The sequence below is a fragment of the Electrophorus electricus genome, chromosome 14 (genome assembly GCF_013358815.1).
Source record: "Electrophorus electricus isolate fEleEle1 chromosome 14, fEleEle1.pri, whole genome shotgun sequence".
NCBI classification, from domain to species: Eukaryota; Metazoa; Chordata; class Actinopteri; order Gymnotiformes; family Gymnotidae; genus Electrophorus; species Electrophorus electricus.
The window spans coordinates 19,662,279-19,685,878 of NC_049548.1; the positions used below are offsets into that span (position 1 = coordinate 19,662,279).

At 40.6% G+C, this 23,600-nt stretch overlaps 1 protein-coding gene across 2 annotated transcripts in view; it reads left to right on the forward strand.

Moving 5' to 3' along the window:
• Positions 1-591: 591 nt before the first annotated feature.
• Positions 592-23,600, forward strand: part of LOC113588618 (cadherin-6-like) — a 59,669-nt gene continuing 36,660 nt past the window's right edge. For both annotated transcript variants that reach the window (XM_027027882.2, XM_027027881.2), the window contains exon 1: positions 592-714. The gene's annotated coding sequence lies outside the window, so the exon portion shown is untranslated. The remainder of the gene's footprint in view (positions 715-23,600) is intronic.

Genomic DNA, 23,600 nt, shown 5'->3' on the forward strand with positions numbered 1-23,600 from the left:
ACGAGTGGTAAAATGGGGTCGCCTCAAGCACAGATCATGTGATTTCTAAGCCACCTATTGATCCTGAATCCACACAGAGTGCTGAGTAAGACTGCTGTTTTGCTTTGGAGGCGGTTAGGTGGTCTCCATCTCTCATAAGACTTGAATCTCATTGAGCTTGACTTCAGAATCAGCAGCTTAGAGTGAGTCCATGACATTTTCTCCATCGTTAATGTGGCTGAAAAAGAATAGGCTGTGAAAATAAGTAAGCCCACTTTTAAAATGAGGATTACTCATAAGGGGTGCCTGTCATGTTTTCTATCTTAAATGGTGTCCTCAGTGGATCATGACTACATTTGCAATTTTGTAGGATACCTCTGTTACAATATGAATATTCTTTAGCAATAAGGTTCTATTTTCATTCATCGCTCTCTCTCTCTCTCTCTCTCTCTCTCTCTCTCTCTCTCTCTCTCTCTCTCTCTCTCTCTCTCTCTCTCTCTCCGCTTGCCCATTCACTCCAACGGCAACGTCTCAACGTCTATTCTTTGGGACTGAGCACTGTCAGCCAATCACAGACAGGATCTCCTTGGCTTCAGCCTCCCTGACATCCAGCGCGAGTTGTGCTGTAGCGCAGGCGAGACGGACGCACCACGGAACAGACCTGGATCGCCGAAGGACTGCGGCGGTTGAAAGCGGATAGCCGTCTTGTACTGCAGAATTCTTTTGCATCTTAGGGTATGTAACAAAACTTTTCAACTTTATTTTTACTTGACACTAGAGTACATTTGTTATCTCACGGAAAACCCGTATAGACTAGACGTTACAATATTTGAAAAAAAGAGACGGCGTATCGTACTGTGATTTTGAAAGGCTCCCGTATGGGATTCGTTATGTTTTAACACACACACGTGTCACCGAAAGTCAAAGGCAGTCCACACTCTGGTGAATACTGAATACTGAGACTCAGGGAACTGGCTTTAAATAAGGAAGCTGACTTCACTACGGAGTTTTATGAAATAATTAAATCTATAGAATTGTCCGAATTTAGTGTTGATTTTCGCCTCCCAGTTTAATGATATAATCTGAGATTATGGAGTTTGTAATCAACTTTGTTATCATTTATTACCATGCGACATCGGACTTCGTGACATAGGATGGAAAAGGATGTGGACAGTGTTTTTGCAGGGTAGGTAAGAAGTGACTGGTCACTGCCCCAAATCGGCATAGATGCGACGTTTAATGAGAATTTTGCTCATCGGAAATGTTTTTATCCCTTTTTGCCTAGCCTGCTCCATTGATGTTTGTCAAGTTTGTACGACGTGCTACAAACGGCATGTCGCATCACCTTAATTACACAGAATGGTCGAAAAAGGGAGGAAGAGTTGCGAAGACGAGCCACTATTGACCTTTGTCACCGCGGTCCACAGCGCTAGCCTTCAGTATCGATGGCTCGATGGCTCTGCTTGTCGTCTGTACGGAAAGAAGTAGCAACAATGCAACTGTAAAAGTTTCACGGTGGTTTGATACAAGAACGAGAATAAATATATATTTATTTATTTATGACTGGAAGCAGATGCGATGTAGTTAAAAGTGCATTGTAATTGGTAGGGCAAATCGCTCAAGAGTCTCTGGTCGCTGTGTTTGTAATCGTTTAAGTACATACTATGGTATATACTGGCAGAGTCTGGGCCTATATCATGTATTAAAAAGTAATAACATGCTATAATACTCATAGTTAAAAGAAAAACAAACATCTGTTTTATGTGACATTTACCCTGTAAGGGCAAATGTAGTGCAATACAACACTATACAAAATAATATATTAAACTTTTTTAAAGTAGGGCTAATTAACAAAGTAACTTCCAATTACGTATCATTTGTGTACTTTTGTATTTTTGCAATACAATACAGAATACATATAATTTGCTGTTTCTACTATAGAAGGCTGTAGTATAATTACAGTTCATGTGTAATTCTGTGCAACCAGAACTGTAAAATGAAGCAAACCCTAATACACAATAATTAAGCAGTTTTTTGGCTGTTGGGCATATTGTGGTGTGAATCTAAAAGGGTTTATAGCTGGCTACTGGGGTTCTTACTGCTTAACACACAAATCATTTATAGAGAGATCCAAGACCACATCTTCTCCTGCATTGTTGCCAATAATATGTGCTCTCTCTTTCTGCATAGCTGCATTTCCTCCCTGGATATCTGTGCAGTGCCAGAAATAGTGAATGTCTGTATCACAGCTAAAGTCATAATGCACAGGTCATGCGGGAGGGAACATTCATGGTGTGACAACAAGCTAATTAAGTGGGTTTACAAGTACACTTGAGTATCTCAGGAACCACTCTTCTTTACCCTATATAGATCATTAAACACTAGTAAATGTACTGTCTATAGACACCACTGGCTGACACCACTGGCTGACTGAGAAATGTCAAAAGTTCCTAGGGCTACACCAATCAGTAACGGTGTATAAAACAAGAAAGCTGGTAATAACTTAATAGCTTTGAGAAAACATTGCCCAGATAATTAGAATAAGATCTTTCCTCAAACAATTTAACAATCTGTCTGGAAAGGGGAGTTGTTTTGTTGTGAGGGGTATTTTGCTTTTGTTTTTGTTTTTTTGTTTTTTTTTTTAGAAATACAGCTAAAGTGCAAGTGTGACAGAATATTAACATGTTTATAAACATAATACTGACATGTTTAGAAACAGAATAGTAAGATGTTTGTAAGCAGAATGTTAATAGGTTTGAATTTTGCAGACCCACCTTCCTCCAAAAAAGTCTTATACACATTAACAAAGTGCTGTCATTCTAAAGCTAAATGGACAAATTAAAAAGAGGCTTCCAATAATATATTACTAATGAAACACCACATTATGTCTTTTTGACTTTTCCTCAGTGCTCTGAACCCTACGCTCTGTTTTGAAGAGAAAAGAATAAGTTTTGAAAAACCAGTGGGGGTGGTTTCATGAATGGGGAGCCCTGATTGTCTAATCTACCAGGTCTGTGGATATTTTGTCAGACAATTAAGGAAGGTGTGGGTCAGAATTTTTTACAAGATTGTTTATTTTTTCATATGGAAAGAATATCTTATAATAGCAATAATAGATGGCATTATTATAATAAAGAATTAATTCCGAGGATGTATGTCTGAATATGGCTTACACATAGGGGTGCCAAGCCAGTTTTATTATGCTGCCCCAGTAAAAAACAGAAATTATCAACTGTGTGAAAGAGGAAATCAAGCAGTAAGTCATCATCTATGAGAAAGGCATTGTAGTAAATTTGTCGGCTTATTTAAGAAAGACGAAAGTGTCTCTGATTAAGGCCCACAGCAGAAGGTCCGTGGGGCATGTGGTCCTTACTTCTGCTAAAGCCCTGCTGGCACAGGTGAAGATGTGTGGATTTGTGGTGCTCTTTAGGATAATTCCCTTATTTCAGTTGATAGAGTGTTTTTCAATTCAAATTTTCACAAGGTGAGATTTGCTATGCTCTAGGGAAGGGGCTAGATCTAGTTTGGACTGTTCTGAGCTTAAAGGGTAAGGGGCTAGATCTAGTTTGGACTGTTTTGAATTGGTGCTGCATGTAGAAATGGCAGCTTGACGTAAGTCTCATGAGTAGACCTTGTATGGCCAAATTTTAATCACCAATCTTAAACCAACTCAGATTTTGCTTGTTAAAAAACAATACATTTTTGGAGGCAGCCTGAAAGAACCAAATGAATTATTTAAAATTACATGTTTCATATTGAAATAAACAGTGAAAAAGCTCCACATAGTCATACTGAACCCACAGACTAAGCCCCACGAGGAGAAAGGTCACAGGATTCCAGGACATGGAGTAGATTCACCAGGACATGAAGTAGATTCACTTAAGTTGATCAAATGAATAATCAGTGTTTTGTAATGTATTTTATACCTTCATGATTGCCTGGAAAAACTATATGATTATATTTTGATAATCATGTCTTGAAAGAGATCAGTGGACATTAATGTTTCTGCTGAAGGCCACAGACTCCTGATGTGTCACACAGGGCTACAATGTAGAACCAGGCTTTCACAGATTTGACTTCATCCCTAAGATTTATCTGATCATGGTAAAGCACAACCATGTCTTCATGTCTAAAACCAGCTTGTGCCATTCAAAGCCACTGGGACAACCCTCAGCGTTAAAAACCTGTCTTGTTTTTTTTGCCTGTTGAGCGGTGCAGTATTGTGAGCTATCTCCTGCACACTGCCAGTGTTCTCAATGGTACAGCTCAGGCAGCGCACCGGTCTCTAGAGGGGGTGACCTCCGTCATCAGTACCCAGCGGTACCATATGGGACAGGAGAGAGAGCAGATATACAGCAGCCTGCATTAATTCAGGATCATAGGCAGTGGTATTACTGCAAGATCATAGGCAGTAGTATTATTACAAGATCATAGCCAGTAGTATTATAGGCAGTAGTATTACTACAAGATCATAGGCAGTAGTATTATAGGCAGTAGTATTACTAAAAGATCATAGTCAGTAGTATTACTGTAGATTCATAGGCAGTAGTATTACTACAAGATCATAGGCAGTAGTATTACTGCAGGTTCATAGGCAGTAGTACTACTGTAGCATCATAGGCAGTACTGTTACTACAAGATCATAGTCAGTAGTATTACTGTAGATTCATAGGCAGTAGTATTACTGTGGGTTCATAAGCAGTAGTATTACTAGAAGATCATAGGCAGTAGTATTACTGCAGGTTCATAGGCAGTAGTACTACTGTAGCATCATAGGCAGTAGTATTACTACAAGATCATAGGCAGTAGTATTACTGCAGGTTCAAAGGCAGTAGTTTTACTGTAGCATCATAGTCAGTAGTATTACTACAAGATCATAGTCATTAGTATTACTGTGGGTTCATAAGCAGTAGTATTACTACAAGATCATAGGCAGTAGTATTACTACAGGTTCAAAGGCAGTAGTTTTACTATAGCATCATAGTCAGTAGTATTACTACAAGATCATAGTCATTAGTATTACTGTGGGTTCATAGTCAGTAGTATTACTACAAGATCATAGTCATTAGTATTACTGTGGGTTCATAGTCAGTAGTATTACTACAAGATCATAGGCAGTAGTATTACTGCAGGTTCAAAGGCAGTAGTTTTACTGTAGCATCATAGTCAGTAGTATTACTACAAGATCATAGGCAGTAGTATTACTACAAGATCATAGGCAGTAGTATTACTGCAGGTTCAAAGGCAGTAGTTTTACTGTAGCATCATAGTCAGTAGTATTACTACAAGATCATAGGCAGTAGTAGTACTGCAGGTTCATAAGTAGTATTACTGTAGCATCATAGGCAGTAGTATTACTACAAGATCATAGTCATTAGTATTACTGTGGGTTCATAAGCAGTAGTATTACTACAAGATCATAGGCAGTAGTATTACTGCAGGTTCATAGGAAGTAGTATTACTGTAGCATCATAGGCAGTAGTATTACTCCTAGACAGTTACAACTAATGAACCTAGACAATAAGAAACGAAGTCTTCTGAGATAATCTGTCTGAGGTGATAACATAACCACAGACAATATCAACCTGTGGCACCATTGATTTTAGTGATGTGTGTTCATATTAATGTGGTGGCACACACACATGAGTAGGTTTGACCATCTCCCAGATCAAGGCCTTATTTAGTCAAAGCTGTATTCCATTACTTATGGAATTGGAAAATGAGAAAAACTATCTTATCTTAAATTCATGCTGTATGCACTGATACTAGTTACATTTGTAAGTTAAATACATTAAAAAGAATTCACATTTAGGTGCAACTCTAAAACTGTTCCTATCCTTCAATAAACAATCACAGTTATAGTGGAGCGCAAAATATGCTTCTTTGTGTTTCTGATCAAGTTCAGAAAATAACCACATCCACAGCACTGATTGGGAATAGTGTAAAGAAAACTATACAAATCAACTGTGGCTTAAATGGAGTCATAAAAGTGCACAAACTTTCACTGGGATGAAATTTCACTCTTCAGTTCTTCTTTTCATCCTCAATTCTCTGTATTTCTCCAGCAGGTAGATGACGTGGTGGGTGGCAGCTGTACCGTCTGAGCAAAGAGAGGGTGGGGTTAAGGGCAGCAGCTTTACTAGTGAAGCACAGCGTGGATTGGGTGTTGCCTTTACTACCTGAACAGATTAGAGTAGATGGGTACTTGTTCAGGCAACAATGGGTGTGTTGTACTGCACACTGAGGATGGCTGTGTTGTGGTACACACCGTGGTTGCATGTGTTATGTACACTGTGGATGTGTGTGTTGTGTACAGTGTGGATAGGTGTGTTGTGGTGTAGACTAGAGGCATATCAACTTTCTGGCATGACTTGATGTGGCATTGAGTTTTGTATGCAAATAATTTTCTAACATTTGCAGTTGCTCTTATTCATGAAGAGATGTTTGAGTGCAGGAGGGCTTTTAAAAACAGCATTTAGATACAGGATTTTAGAACAGTTGGTAAATGCTGATGTAGTTATGATAATCTTATGGAAATGGTGTACCTCAAGTTTGATCACAATTCTTAGCGCTGCCCTTGCACCTGTACCGCTCTATGTTCCTAAGATGTTCCCAAAAGTTGCTAATCATTCAGGAAACAGTCTAGTGCTGGTCAGCTGTGAACAGTTCAGCTCCGGAAACAGTTCAGCTCTGGGAACGGTTCAGTCCTGCAAACACTAACTGATGCTCCTCCCACACCCTCTACACTGTAACCATCTTCACATTCCAAGCATCATCACAATTTCACATGCTGCAACTTCAGCTGCTGATATAGACCATTCAACCGAATACACTTAAGATATAAAATAGAACTAAGTAGACTTTTTTTTCTTTTGTTTTAACACAGAGTTTAAGAATTGCCACTACTGGAAGAAACCACAGACTCTACTGCAGCATACCTCTGTCAAGCAATCACAGTTGTTAGACTGGTCCAACCCATGTAGTGGAGCACATCCTCTAAGGGAATGCATGCAGTGATGTTATACCTAACCTTCCTGGCTAGGAGGCAAATGCGTATCCTCTTTTTGAGTCTACCAGCCTCTGATACTGGAAGAAACAGCAGGATCCATCATGTAAATTATTTTTCAGGTCACAAAGAAGAAATGCTGAATTGAGACAATGAGGCTGCAGCTGTTTAGGTATTTGAATATAGGTATTTGAATATAAGATAATTCAGCACTGAAGTGCCTTAAAGGTAAATCAGTCAATATGGATAGTTAAGACAATTGAGCTTTCCTACTGGCTTTGAAAGAAGTATTAACATGGACCTTTTTCAAGGAACTTGCTACATCTTCAGTCTGAAATGAATAAATAGTGGAATAAATAATTGAATATACAGAGAACATTTATAGATGTGGAGATTAACAATTAAATACATTTTATTTAATTATTCAAGTGTATTTTTCATGTTCTAATTATGCAATTAAAGGATAATTTCAACTTCTAATAATTTAATTATACAAATATTCATTAATTACACATATATGAGAAGTTGTACTCATGTATATTTTAATAGCTGCTGCTGCCATATGTGGCATATGAGAACTACACAGCAAAATCTACCGCATACATCCTAACACATAAACTCTAGCACATACACTCTAACGCATACATCTTAACAGAAACACTCTTGTACAGCACACTCTAACACCTACATCCTAATGCAAACACTCTAGAACAGCACACTCTAAGCATGCATCCTAACACATACTCTCTTGTACACTCTAGGACCGTATTACACTCTAGCAAATACTCTATGACATAGATGTCTCTAATAAAAGACACCCTAGCACATACACTCTAGCACAAACACACATGACTGTAGGTTATCAGTGATTCAGTTGCATTAACAGTACAGTTCCAAAAAGGAAAAAATAAAACTGCAGATTATATGAAATCAGCGCTTTGTTCTTAAATTAACATTTTCTAGGGGTATTGTTGGGCAGATTGGTTTGTGGGTCTGACTTTATATATGCTAAAGTGGTACAGACTGTTGGGTTTGCCAGGGCACCTGATATTTGCATAAAGTAGTCATGGACACAGCTGCACAACTCTGACCAGTACAACTCCAAATTTGTCATGCTGGGTGATTGCCTGTGATTGGTCAAGAATGTCTCACATTTGCCAGTGTGCACACTACCCAGCCAATCAAACCTGACTGGCCAAATGTTAAATGTCCCTGCAATCACACTGTTATTATTTTCACATTATTAAGCAGATGAGTGAAAAGACTCAAAATGGTCTCTAATAGTGCATAAACACGCCACTGTGAAACATGGGTATGCCAGATTGGCCATTGCAGAGTAATTACAGGATTGGCAACAGTTCTTAGAGAGGAAAACTGGTCTCCATGGAGAGTGAAACGTGTGTGAGGTAGACAAGAAGTAGACAGAAAAAGATATAGTTAAGGTTTTAACAGAACATTAGGCATAGTTAAGGTTCGGCTGTGAAGTTTTCATTTTCTAGAACATCCACTGAAAATACACACTAAGGACTCAGTTGTCATGATACGGCCCCTCCTCCCAAATGTCTCCCTGTGTGTGTGTGTGTGTGTGTGTGTGTGTGTGTGTGTGTGTGTGTGTGCATGTTTGTCTGTGTGACCACGCCCTCCCTCTGTTCCACACCTGCTCCTCGTTGTGTGTCGTTAGTATGCATGTATAAAAGTCTATTGTTTATGTGTGACTGTTGTCAGTGTCTGACTATGGTAGCCTGCGAGCTACGTCTTCCGTGTTATATGTATTAATAAACGTATGTTTCTGTTTGACGTGACTCGTCCCCGCATCCTGCTTTGCCTCCACGCGTTACAGAAACACCGCCTGACGAAGGATGCCTGGGAAGGGGAGCAAAAGAAGGAGAGGGAAGAAAGGAAGCAAATGCCCTTCCACCACCCGTGCAGAGACCCTCCGTCATCCTGGCCTCACTCCATAGTCCCACAACAGGGGAGGAGGCCACTGGTGGATTTTGGAGGGGGCCTGGGTATGGTCCAGGGTTGGACTCTACGGAGTCCTACAGACCCCCGCCGGACTACGGGGAGCAGTACATTGAGGAGCAATACTATACCAGTGGAAGTGTACTCCACAGGGTCCTACAACCCCTACATGGACTGTTGTGAGGGTTACGCAGATTATGGAAGGAACGGGGAGTGCAGCGATGTTAGTCTGTGGTCAGACTTGGGGTTCGACTGTGTGGAGGATCCGTCAATGGAAGTGGAGGAGGTCTTCTTTGGGGATCCTCCAACTGACAGTGACCTTGAGTCTGCAGTCTCCAGGAGCGACGAGCCTCCGCCACCTAAGATACCGCCCAAGGCTCCACCCAGGAGGTGCCGCTCTGGAGCAAGCAAGCCATTTCGTCCACTAGGGCACACAGCCCGAGAAGCCGTGCACCTGTACTTAAGCCTCGTAGAGGCAAGAAGGAAGCGGCATCAGTGCCCATCCCAGAGACTGGCAAAGTAGCTTGTGCACCTTCTGAAACGGGTCAGCAAGTTACCGCCCTCCAAATCGGGGAGGGGCGATCTCCCACAGGCGGGTTGGACTTCAGCCAGGGCTCTTTCTGACATGGACTTTATCAATCCTTTATGTCACTTTGTACCATGTCCCTGTCACTGTGTATGTCCCCGTCACGCTGTCTGTACCAGTCACTTTGTCCCCCTTTGTGTCAGTGCCTGTCAGTGTGTCTGTTGTCCTGATCCCTGACCTTACCCCCTCTGTCCTGCTCGCGCTGGCCCGTGTCGGGTCACTTGGTCCTCCAGCTTTAGTCCTCCAGTATGTTTTAGCCTGCGAGCTACGTCTTCCGTGTTATATGTATTAATACACGTATGTTTCTGTTTGACGCGACTCATCCCCGCATCCTGCTTTGCCTCCACACGTTACATCAATGAGCAGGAATCCATGATCTCTGCACTGGCAAATGAGCAGAGCTTTTTGCAAATGTCCTTGTCCAGGTCGAAGTGGCATCAAAGGAACTGCCTTCTGCTGTCTGGAGGGGTATCACTAAGCTGTATAGGTATCACTAAGCTGTATAGGTATCACTAATGACGTCCTCTCTCCTTGTTAATGCATAATCAGTCACTTCAAAAGCACCACTGTTATTTTCATGATTTTCTGTGCTGATAATAATTTAGCACAAGAAAACAAACTCCACTTCAAACTTCAGTTTCTGTTCTAAAGGTGATTCATGAACACAAGGCCCTAAGCAGCAGAATGACTTGTGATGTGACTTTTTTCAGTGAGTCATTTAGAGCTCTGTCTAAGGGGAGCGGGACGTGGAACAGGTACATTTCCTGTATCTTAACTCCTTCTAATTTGTCTAACTTGAATGGCCTTCAGGATGTGAATCATATATGCTTCCGTGGCACTGCACTGTTAAAAAACTGAACCATGCAATGTGATTTTTTAAAGGGAAAATGAATCATTGAAGACTGGGTAGAATGTGGTATTCCCAGTGTGTGCATCCTGAGGAGGGTGTGTAGGACATGGTGTTCCCAGTGTGTATGTTCTGAGATGTGTGTATAGAATATGGTGTTCCCAGTGTGTTTGTGCCTAGAAGGGTGTGTAGAATGTGAAGTTTCCAGTGTGTGTGTAATGAGGAAGGTGTGTAGAATGTGGTGTTCCCAATGTGTGTGTCCTGAAACGGGTGTATAGAATGCTCAGAGGTGATGCAAATTAGGCCAAACTCACCAACACCTTAGAAAATACCTCAGAAAACTGACTTCAGGGGATGCAGGAGTGAGACGAGTGAGAGGGGATCTTGGCTCTGAGGATTTCAAAGCTCCTTGGCACATTTGAAGTGTGCCTCCCTGATTTATTTTATACCCTCAAAGGCTTTTATTTTTAGCTTAGGTGGGTGTGGGTTACATTTAAACAAATGCACCAGTTATCCTGCATGTTTTCTAATTCCGCTATTGATTTCAAACCCAGCTGTTTAAGGTTTCATCCCACTGTCAGGAGAGCATATTGCACATCCTAACCACGTCACAGCCGTCTATGGCTGGGAGTGAAGGGAAAAAATGTGATGGCTGACTCTATATAAGAGATATAAATAAAATATATCTGTGTGTGTGTGTGTGTGTGTGTGTGTGTGTGTGTGTGTGTGTGTGTCTGTGTGTGTGTGTGTGTGTGTGTGTGTGTGTGTGTGTGTGTGTGTCTGTGTGTCTGTGTGTGTGTGTGTGTGTGTGTGTGTGTGTGTGTGTGTGTGTGTGTGTGTGTGTGTGTGTGTGTCTGTGTGTCCATACATATACATTTTTTGACTACCTCTACATCTTTTACTCTTGTACTTTGCAGTTACTCCCTGGAATCTTCTTTGCATTTACACACACACACACACACACACACACACACACACACACACACACACACACACACACACACACACACACCACACACACACACACACATGCTTTGTTGATACTTATAGAATTATTTTCCATATTATGAATATCATGTGTTACAGGCAAAGCAAAGGTCAAAAGTTGAAAATATCAGAAGACGTGTTCCAGGTGAAAAGCTATGCAGTGGAACTACTGCTTCACTCAGATAGACAGACCTCTATATGTTCTGGATGTCAGGTGCCCGTGTGTCTGTGTGTGTGTGTGTGTGTGTGTGTGTGTGTGTGTGTGTGTGTGTGTGTGTGTGTGTGTCTATGTTTAAATTCAATATCTAACAACTACCCACTAGGCAGTGAGCATAGAAATGTGACCAGCAGTAACTGATGTGATCTAAGAGTTGTAGATAGTTGTATATGTTTGTAAATGAGGTGTGTGTGCGTGTGTGTGTGCGCACATCCATACATGCCTCTGTGTGTGTGTGTGTGTGTGTGTGTGTGTGTGTGTATCTGTGTGTCTATGTTTAAATTCAATATCTAACAACTACCCACTAGGCAGTGAGCATATAAATTTAGTCAGTGAGAGGAATATTCAAGTTTTGTAGTATTCTCTGATTTGGTTTGGTCCTTGAGAAATATGACCAGCATTAACTGATGTGATCTAAGTGTTGTATATGTCTTTAAGTGAGGTGTGTGTTTGTGTGTGTGTGTGTGTGTGTGTGTGTGTGTGTGTGTGTGTGTGTGTATGTGTGTGTGTGTGAGAGAGAGAGAGAGAGAGAGAGAGAGCTGAGTGCCAGCATGTGACTGGGTGAAGGGTCAGCCACAACTAAGCACAAAGGAAATACATCTACAGAAATCAACAGAGTAGATCCAACTGCTGCTGCACATGTGCTTTATTTCATCAGATATCTTTGTGAAAGGGAGTTTTATATAACCAGAATTCTCCTCCCTTTTATTTGTATGTATTGAAAACAATTTTTGAAACATTTTAAAGCCTTTTATCTTCACCAGAAAATAAGTTCTTTTAGTTTGCCAGTGTAATGTAGTCAGCGTGAAACAGAGGGAATTGTGGGCTGTGCGACTCATAAATAATGAGTCCCATATAATTCAAATTCAGGATGACCTAAAGCTTCATGTACCCTCCCTGCTCTGCATCCATATCTCTACTTTTCTGTGGTTTCCCCTCTCTTCCATGTTCACATACACATCCAGTCCTGTCTCAGCAGCACCCTGCTCACATGTGCTCAAATATAATCACACATACACACAAGTAATAACATATGCCCATGTGCTCACAGATAATCACATGTGCTCACAGGCAATAAAACATGCTCACGTGTTCAAAGGTAATCAGGTGCGCTCACACATGCTCACAGATAATCATGTGTGTTCACACATTCTCACATGTAATCCCAGGTAATCACATACTCACACATGCTCACAGATAATCATGTGTGTTCACACATTCTCACATGTAATCCCAGGTAATCACATACTCACACATGCTCACAGATAATCATGTGTGTTCACACATTCTCACATGTAATCCCAGGTAATCACATACTCACACATGCTCACAGATAATCATGTGTGTTCACACATTCTCACATGTAATCCCAGGTAATCACATACTCACACATGCTCACAGATAATCATGTGTGTTCACACATTCTCACATGTAATCCCAGGTAATCACATACTCACACATGCTCACAGATAATCATGTGTGTTCACACATTCTCACATGTAATCCCAGGTAATCACATACTCACACATGCTCACAGATAATCATGTGTGTTCACACATTCTCACATGTAATCCCAGGTAATCACATACTCACACATGCTCACAGATAATCATGTGTGTTCACACATTCTCACATGTAATCCCAGGTAATCACATACTCACACATGCTCACAGATAATCATGTGTGTTCACACATTCTCACATGTAATCCCAGGTAATCACATACTCACACATGCTCACAGATAATCATGTGTGTTCACACATTCTCACATGTAATCCCAGGTAATCACATACTCACACATGCTCACAGATAATCATGTGTGTTCACACATTCTCACATGTAATCCCAGGTAATCACATACTCACACATGCTCACAGATAATCATGTGTGTTCACACATTCTCACATGTAATCCCAGGTAATCACATACTCACACATGCTCACAGATAATCATGTGTGTTCACACATTCTCACATGTAATCCCAGGTAATCACATACTCACACATGCTCACAGGCAACCTCAGTTCCCTTTTTGCGTTATTCCTCAACAACACACCTCATTCAGCAGCTGATTAACAAGCCCTTCATGAGCTAGAGCAGAGAAACCCCATCTTTTGTGGTGCTTCTGGAACCAGTGTTCTCCCAAATTTACACACACACAGAGAGAGAGAGAGAGAGAGAGAGAGAGAGAGAGAGAGAGAGAGAGAGAGAGAGATTATTGTGAGTCTTTATAGGAAATACACGTGTCAAACGTAGTACAAATTAAAGACTTTAGAATGTGTTTTCCAGAGCCGAATAAGATATAAACTAATGCAAGAATCATTTAACACATCGACAAATTGCAGACAATGTGCAGAAAATATAGTGTGTGTAGGATGGCAGCATTATTTATAAGATGCGGCAATGTTTATAGAGTTTTTTTTAAATACCCACCAGGGAAAAAGATTTTTTTAAATGCTTTAATATGGTACATACTGTTCACTTATGGTGTCTGCTTTAGAGGTCTTGGTAGCAGTGTAGATTGTCACAGCTCCCTGGTCTTGGTATTGGTTGGGAGAATTCATGGCTAATTCTATTTCAGATTTGAAAGTAAAGCAATCAAGAATAAATACCTACAACAAACAATTACAATAAATAAAAACAAATAAAAAAACATGCAATGAGAGGAAATTAAGTTCTGTGATATTCACATGAATAGTTCAGTTGTGTGATATTCATAATAGTTTCACACTAAATTTCCAGTTGAAAATAACATATCAAGATTGTCATGTAATTCACTATATCAAAGACAGATGTAGTGCAGGTATAATACATGTATTGTGGAGGCATAATGCAGGTATATGTGTGTTATTGAGAGGAATAAAATAATTGATCAATCTGCTTAATTAAAATAATATAAATTAATTAATTGAGATATGCATCAATAATATGTTTAATTCAACATCAAATTTAATTAAATATGAGGAATAAATCATTTGCACTGTTATTCATTTGAAATGTTATTCATTTCTTTACTATAGTAAAAGTCATGTAACTGCCATCTGCTTCTCACATTGGTTGTGTTGTGACAATCAGATTCACGATCATTCATGACTCACTTTATAAGTTATTTTATATGAAGCTGAAGCCATAAGCTAATACAGGCTCAATCCTGAATACCCCTGAACACTCCTGAGCAATCCTGAATACTTCATAAGACACCTTGTATGTATTGGTGAAGTTTCTGTCTTGATAAATTGTGGAGGAACTTGCGCATTTAAATGAGAGATGTGCTTTCTCAGACAAACATGCTTTCTCTGACTGATTTTATGCTCTTTATCATAGTCCATAGGCCATGTTCCAGATGTCACAACAATCCATCATACAAATAAAAGTGTGTGGTGGATTAATAGAAATATCTTACCAAGAAAGACAGAATTTGAATTAGTAGAAATATGTCAGAGAACCAGGATGCATTTAATAACATAATGCAGATATAATGTATGTATAGTGTAGGTATAATGCACTATACATGCATAATGCACTATAACGCAGGTGTAGTGCAGGTATAGTGCAGGTATAATTCAGGTATAGTGCAGGTGTAGTGCAGGTATAATGCAGGTGTAGTGCTGGTATCGTGTAGGTATAATGCAGGTATAGTGCAGATATAATACAGGTGTAGTGTAGATATAATGCAGGTATAGTGCAGGTGTAATGCATGTATAGTGCAGGTGTAGTGCAGGTATAGTGCAGGTATAATTCAGGTATAGTGCAGGTATAATGCAAGTATAATGCAGGTTTAATACAAGTATAATGCAGGTGTAGTGCTGGTATAATGCAGATATAATTCAGGTATAGTGCAAGTATAGTCCAAGCATAATGCAAGTATAATGCAGGTATAGGGCAGGTATAATTCAGGTATAGTGCAGGTGTAGTGCAGGTATAATGCAGGTGTAGTGCTGGTATCGTGTAGGTATAATGCAGGTATAGTGCAGATATAATACAGGTGTAGTGTAGATATAATGCAGGTATAGTGCAGGTGTAATGCATGTATAGTGCAGGTACAATGCAGGTGTAGTGCTGGTATAGTGCAGATATAATTTAGGTATAGTGCAGATATAGTGTAGGTATAATGCAGGCATAATGCAGGTATAGTGCAGGTATAATGTAGGTATGGTGCAGGTATAATGCATGTGTAGTGTAGGTATAATGCAGGTATAGGGCAGGTATAATGTAGTAATGTAGTGCAGGTACAGTGGTATATTTTATTATTTCCTACAACACCAAATGCTCTCTTTCTAATTCTTTGAATATTCGTACATACTATTAATGCACCATATCATTAATACAGGCCTTGTATAACACGTGATCATCTCCAATTGAAGTAACAGCAAATTATTGTTGATGGCAGTGGGATACATGATCACTGTGCTTGATCATTACTGTGTTGGATTATTTCTTGCATATTTCATGCATTTCTTATGGGGTTGTGTAGATAAAATATATACATCAATGAGTGTAAATGGGCATACACCTTATTGTCACTATTAGGTGTGAATAGATAGCTGACTCAGGGACCGATGGTGATATGATGGTGATATTTCATGATATATCCACTGTTACTCAACCTACTTAAACCTTGTTTTTGCTGTTGGCACATTTAAGATGTAAGTCTGTATGTGTTCTGGGACACTATCGCAGTAAAACCCTGGAAATTCTGAACTGTTTTTTACTGCACGAAATGCATTCATTAATGTTAAATTACAAACTGAAATATTACATGGATTCATGAACTGTGAGATTGTCAGTTGAGAGAAGGTGTGCACTGTGTGCCTACAGTGCTTGTATTGGTGTGCATTGAATGTCTTGGTGTAGACTTGGCTTACAGCAATTGATTATGTTGGTATACGGTCTCCATACACTGTGTGTGGGTTTACACCATGTGGTGGTATGTATCCTCCAACACTGTGTGTGGGTTTACACCATGTGGTGGTGTGTATCCTCTAACACTGTGTGTGGGTTTTGCACCATGTGGTGGTGTGTGCCCTCCAAAACTGTGTGTGGGTGTACACCGTGTGGTCGTGTGTATCCTCCATCACTGTGTATGGGTTTGCACCATGTGGTGTTGTGTATCCTCTAACACTGTGTATGGGTTTTACACCATGTGGTGGTGTGTGCCCTCCAAAACTGTGTGTGGGTGTACATTGTGTGGTGTACCGTATGTGTATGCGTATGTGTATATGTGTAGGTGTATTTGTGTCTGTGTGTGTGTGAGTATGAGTGCATATGAGTGCGAGTATGAGTATGAATGTGTGCATGAGTATGACTTGGCTCAGGCCAGTACAGTTTTTAAATGAGTCAGCATTGCTTTATAAAAGCTTTATGATGCCTTATATGCCTTATAAAAGCTTTATGATGTAGAGCAGAAAAGAAAGACCAGTGAAGCTCTAAATTCGTCTTTCCTGGTCCCTTTCTTTTCTTTACACTTCTCCCTGGAGAACCTGCATATGCCTACTAAGGTTATTGTTATAAATATTTTCCACTAAAAATTATATTATTAAAATGTTAAAGCATAATACTGTATTGTTTTGGTTTATTATGATTTAACCATGTCTATATACATTAGTTATTAAAGCATCAGTTTAATAGTGTATTGTTTTATTGTGAGAGTTCTGAAAGACATTTTGGATGTGCAGGAGAGATGATGAGAGGAAGGTTATAAATTATGTCAATCATGAAGGTGATGAAGACGATGAAGGTGATGAAGGCCTCATACTGGTGATCGTGCAGCGGTGGCCTCTGTTCATGAAGCTTTGGTGTGTGGTGCTTCTTTCTCCTTTATAAAGTTGCTTTAAAGGAGAGAGTTATTGATTTGGAGCTCTGTGTCCAGAAGGGCAGCCCAGGGCTTTATATGTGTTAAAACCCCTCTTGGCCTGTTTGTTGAAAAAGAACAACAAACGTGGTGAAAGGAGAGAGCTGTTCTCTGAAGTGATGCTGTGGGCAGGTCAGCGCTGGATGGTGCTCTACAGACCATTGTGGTGAGGGTTCCTCCCCATCACTGACACTGCAACATGAGTTCCTCTTCACTCGCCATGGCCGTTTCTGTAAAGTAGGACATCTATTCTCTCCATCGCACTCCTCAGCCCAGAGAAAAAGAAAAAGAGCAAAAATATATCTTGACCCCAAATGAGGTGAATTGTGGCCAGCAGGTAATGAGGGAAAACTTTGCATTCTGGATTTTGGGCTCATGGGTATGACCACACCACAATTTGCTGGATGTCCACCCTTGCCATTACTGTCATTATTTTATATCATCCCAGTGATTGTGATGAACGAAGTAAATCATACAATGATGGCCTGGCTGCTGTTGCTGGTTTAACCAAGACACTGTGGAGTATGTGTCTCTAAAGCAGGACACTGGAGGACGTGTCTCTAAAGCAGGACACTGTGTAAGATCTGTCTCTGAAACAGGTACTGTCTCTAAAGCAGGACACTGGAGGACATGTCTCTAAAGCAGGACACTGTGTAAGATCTGTCTCTGAAACAGGTACTGTCTCTAAAGCAGGACACTGGAGGACATATCTCTAAAGCAGTACACTGTGTAAGATCTGTCTCTGAAACAGGTACTGTCTCTAAAGCAGGACACTGGAGGACATGTCTCTAAAGCAGGACACTGTGTAAGATCTGTCTCTGAAACAGGTACTGTCTCTAAAGCAGGAAAATATGGAGGATGTGTTTCTAAAACAGGACACTGTGGAGTATGTGTCTCTAAAGCAGGACACTGGAGGATGTCTCTAAACTAGGACACTGTGTAAAATATGTCTCTGAAACAGGCACTGTGTCTAAAGCAGGACGCTGTGGAGGATGTGTCTCTAAAGCAGGACACTGTGTAAGATCTGTCTCTGAAACAGGCACTATCTCTAAAACAGGACACTGTGGAGGATATGTCTCTAAAACAAGACAATGTGGAGGATGTGTTTCTAAAACAGGACACTGTGGAGGATGTGTCTCTAAAGCAGGATACTGTGGAGGACATGTCTCTAAAACAGGCAACCATGGCCATGTGGACACAGTGAATGGCGTTTTCCCCAACAAGCTTAATTAGAGTGTTGCTTGTGTTTGCAGACATCTGTGCATGACTGTGTAAGGTAATTAATCTCATAAGCGGCTGAGGTGTTGTTGGGGTCAGGGCTTTGATAGTGATTTAAATATGCATATGGAGGTGCGTGTTTGTGTAATGAGCAGCTAATGTGATAGGTGGGACGATGGCATCTACATGCAGATTATTAAGTTTTACTCACCTGTGAATGGTTGACGAGACAGAGGGAAAGGGGCTGCTTAACTCGCTGAACTCGCCCTGAAAAAGCAGCTGAAGTCAGTGAAATGATCCCACTGTTGCCTTGATACGCCAAAACCCTAATGACAACTGCCATGGACAGATCATCACCTTCCAGAGTAGCTGCTCTATTGGGCAATGATAGCAGTTAAGGTACTTGACTAGTAATCAGAAGGTTGCCAATTGAAGCCTCACCCTTAACCCTTAGTTGCTCAAGTTGTATTCAGTCATAATAGTAAGTCACTTTAGATTAAAAAAAAAAAGTGTCAGCTAAATGCTGTAAATGTCATCTAAAGAGATGTGAGTTGGAGGAGTGGTGTGTGTATTGGGCTGGGAGGATGTTTTGGAAGCAAGAGTGTATTGCACTTTTGGTATAGAACTGCAATCACACAATTAAACAGGTGCAACTGTGGCTTTACTTTGAGCAACACCAACGAATGTACGAGTGTGTAAGTGTGCTTCTGTGTTTCAGTGTTTGAGCATGTGTCTCTTTGTGAGCATGTGTGTGTGTGTGGGGGGGGGGCTCTGAATACTGTTTCTTTCCTTTCCCTTCCAATGATATTGTAGTTTGCTGGGAATTTAATTCCTGTGCTGACATTCTTTGCTATGCTCAGACTATCAGACATGTCTTCTGTGAGGATGGTGATCGCTTGGTTTTAGCTTGATGAATTATTTAGTGTTGCATGACAATTGCGTTTCTAGCTTTATTGCTGCCTTGCTGTTACTGTCAATAGATGTTTGAATGAAAATGCACTTTCCCCCAAGGCATGCTGGGTAATTGCCACAAGGGCAACCAAACACCAGGAAACAAAAACAAATTTGGCCCAGCAAGGGTAGTTTATCCTTAGAACATTTAGCTTATCCTCAGAAAATGTATTGTGAAATTGGGTGAGTGAAAACCCATGCACCAAACACCAAGCAGAAGTTAATTGCAAATGAAATTTTGCATGTCTACATTTTGCATCATATCACTAGCAATGGCAGGAAGTGGCAGTGTTGGCATTCAGCCATTATAAGTGTTCATACACTGTTGTTGTAGAAGGAGGTGTTTGTTGGAGAGGGAGGGGTTGTTGTAGAAGGATATGCACTTGTTTGTGTGTGTGTTTGTGCGTGCATGCACACGCACATGTGTGTGTGTGTGTGTGTGTGTGTGTGTGTATGCATGTGCATATGTGTGTGAGATGCTGTACAGAGTGAATAAGTATCAGTTAGTAAAATCAATATGTTTCAGCTAGTAAAACCAATACGTGTGTCAACTAGTGTGAGCTAGTAAAACCAATATGTAGCACTCAAGATCTAGAGATAACTGTAAACTATGACAGTTTTTTATGTCAGAGAGTCTCTCTGTCTCTCTGTGTATGAATGGAGTTGTGACTGGTTTGACTGATAGCTCTGTGGGTTGTAATGAGAGCTGAGGAGTAGAGGGAGCTTGTGAAACATCATGATTTATTTGGTAATTTTAGGAGCATTCAGGCAAAAATGCTGGGTAATGGAATTTGCAACAAGAATTCTGGGTAATGGAGTTTGGGGAAAGCTCTGGCAGGATGCCTCATATGTGTGTGATATTCCAGCAGGAGCACACTGTCAGTGTGTGTGCTACAGATTAAAGGTTAATTGCTGTTTGTGTGAATCCGCTTCATGCTCTCGTATTAAAGTGTGGATTGATCTGTCTGTTTGCATGCACACCTTGTAGGCTCATGCTTCAGCAAGTCAGCCTATAAGCTGCTGATCTCATTCCAGTGAAGTGTGTCATGAATCAGGACTCCCGGACTGCTGCATACTAATTTCTGTTGATGGGAGGTGTTGTGTTTGAGTCAGTCCTCTATCAGGGCGTAAGGCACTGGGAGCCTAGTGCCACAGCGGTACAGTCACTGTGGAATTAAAAGGTCAGAATGCTGTTTCCCAGTCACTCTGAATGACATTCTGTTCCTCTGGCTGAGGGCAATTTTGCAAGCAGCTTTGTCCTCATACTACAGAGCTTTCATGTTCACTCGTTTATACGTTCACTCTTGTTTACATGTTCACTCTTGTTTATATATTTACTCTTGTTTACACGTTCACTCTTGTTTACACGTTCACTCTTAGACAAGAATGGAGATACATTATACTTTATCAGTATCTGTTGTTTGGACAAAATTAAAATTAACATTAAATGAACCAAGTCCAAATCTCTTTTTGTATAGCAGTGTTGTGTCTTTTGTATAGCAGTGTTATGTGTTTTGTATTGCAGCAATGTCTATTTTGTATAAAAGTTTTGTCTTTTAGTTCCCCTACTAGAAAGTTTGGGTGAAACAAAAACAAAACAAAACATCAGCCAAATATCTGTCACGGTTGGTCAGCCAGATAGCAGGAGGGACATGCCCACTCCTACTAAGGATCACACCTCGTACCTGGCCCGTTCCCAGTCCCCCGATTACTGATTGCCTTCACATGTTCCTTATTCACTCTCTACCCATATTTAAACCCACGGATACCAGGAGACGGGGCGGCACATTAGTGGTCCTTCTAGATCAAGTCAAACAGAGTCATCACATCTTTCTGAGGAAGAGTAAAGAGCTCTACAATTTGTGTTTTGTTTAAAGCTTCTGTTATCACATACACAAAGGATAATAAAGAGAACCTCTTTGCAACCCTGCCTCTCGCTTCCATTCAACCGCCATCGTCACAATATCACACCAGAGAGCAGGTGGAATTTGATATTTCTAGCTATTGTTGTGTCTCACTGTAAATCAACCAAACAAAACAGAGCTAATCTATTATTCAGAGACCACCAAAAACTAAACAGCTTGTTTAATTCAAGGACCAAATCAAAGGTTTGTAAATTGACATATAAATCCGCATCTTGGCATTTTTCACTCTGACCAAAATCACATACCCTCTATATGCAATACAGTCTAGGGCACCTTTAAAATATTTCACATTTAGGTGAAAGTTTTGCTCATACTTAAAAAAAGGAAATCACGAAAGAAGATCGAGAAGGTCTGTCATTTCAAGTGACCAGTCACTGAGACCTGATGATGAAGTCAACTGTGACCATGCGTCCAAGAGAATATAGCTGGTCTGGGAAAAGGTAGGGGGGAGTTCCTGTCAGGAAAGAACACTCAAACCAAGCAAATTCTTGAACAGTTCACCCATTTTTTTTTTACTTAGCCAACAGCAACCATAAAAACATGAATGTTGCTACATCAGTACGAGTCACACTGTTGCAGGACCCGATGCCTACTTGGCAATGTACTGCTATAAATACTCTCATTAAATCTCAAACATGTCTACTGATAATAAAACTATTTTAACTTCATCATGAACTACAATACATACTGTAATTTTTTTTTTTTTCAAATAGAAAGTCTCTTATGAAAGTTTATCAGCTTTATTTAGCTGATGTCACAATAGTCCTCCCATGGTCCACACAGCCTTTGCTGTTGCTGGTATAGCTGAGGACATGAAAGGTGAAGTTTCACTACTGTTACTACATGGCAGGTGGGCAGGTGTGTTAGGCAGTTGGTCTGCCGATGTGTCATCATCACTTTGGTGTTCCAACTGAAGTGTCTTCTGTTTTTTCTGAACTTAGCATGTGTAGGATGTGGAAATGGCAGTCCTGCTCTTCACTGTCACCTGCCTGGTTCTCTCTCTCCATCTCTCCTGATATACACATGGTTCACTCTCTCTCCATCTCTCCTGATATACACATGGTTCACTCTCTCTCTCCATCTCTCCTGATATACACATGGTTCACTCTCACTCTCCATCTCTCCTGATATACACATGGTTCACTCTCTCTCCATCTCTCCTGATATACACATGGTTCACTCTCTCTCCATCTCTCCTGATATACACATGGTTCACTCTCACTCTCCATCTCTCCTGATATACACATGGTTCACTCTCACTCTCCATCTCTCCTGATATACACATGGTTCACTCTCTCTCTCCATCTCTCCTGATATACACATGGTTCACTCTCTCTCTCCATCTCTCCTGATATACACATGGTTCACTCTCCCTCTCCATCTCTCCTGATATACACATGGTTCACTCTCTCTCTCCATCTCTCCTGATATACACATGGTTCACTCTCTCTCTCCATCTCTCCTGATATACACATGGTTCATCTCTCCTGATATACACATGGTTCACTCTCTCTCTCCATCTCTCCTGATATACACATGGTTCACTCTCACTCTCCATCTCTCCTGATATACACATGGTTCACTCTCTCTCTCCATCTCTCCTGATATACACATGGTTCACTCTCTCTCTCCATCTCTCCTGATATACACATGGTTCACTCTCTCTCTCCATCTCTCCTGATATACACATGGTTCACTCTCTCTCTCCATCTCTCCTGATATACACATGGTTCATCTCTCCTGATATACACATGGTTCATTCTCTCTCGACATCTCTCCTGATATACACATGGTTCACTCTCACTCTCCATCTCTCCTGATATACACATGGTTCACTCTCTCTCTCCATCTCTCCTGATATACACATGGTTCACTCTCTCTCTCCATCTCTCCTGATATACACATGGTTCACTCTCTCTCTCCATCTCTCCTGATATACACATGGTTCACTCTCACTCTCTATCTCTCCTGATATACACATGGTTCACTCTCACTCTCCATCTCTCCTGATATACACATGGTTCACTCTCTCTCTCCATCTCTCCTGATATACACATGGTTCACTCTCTCTC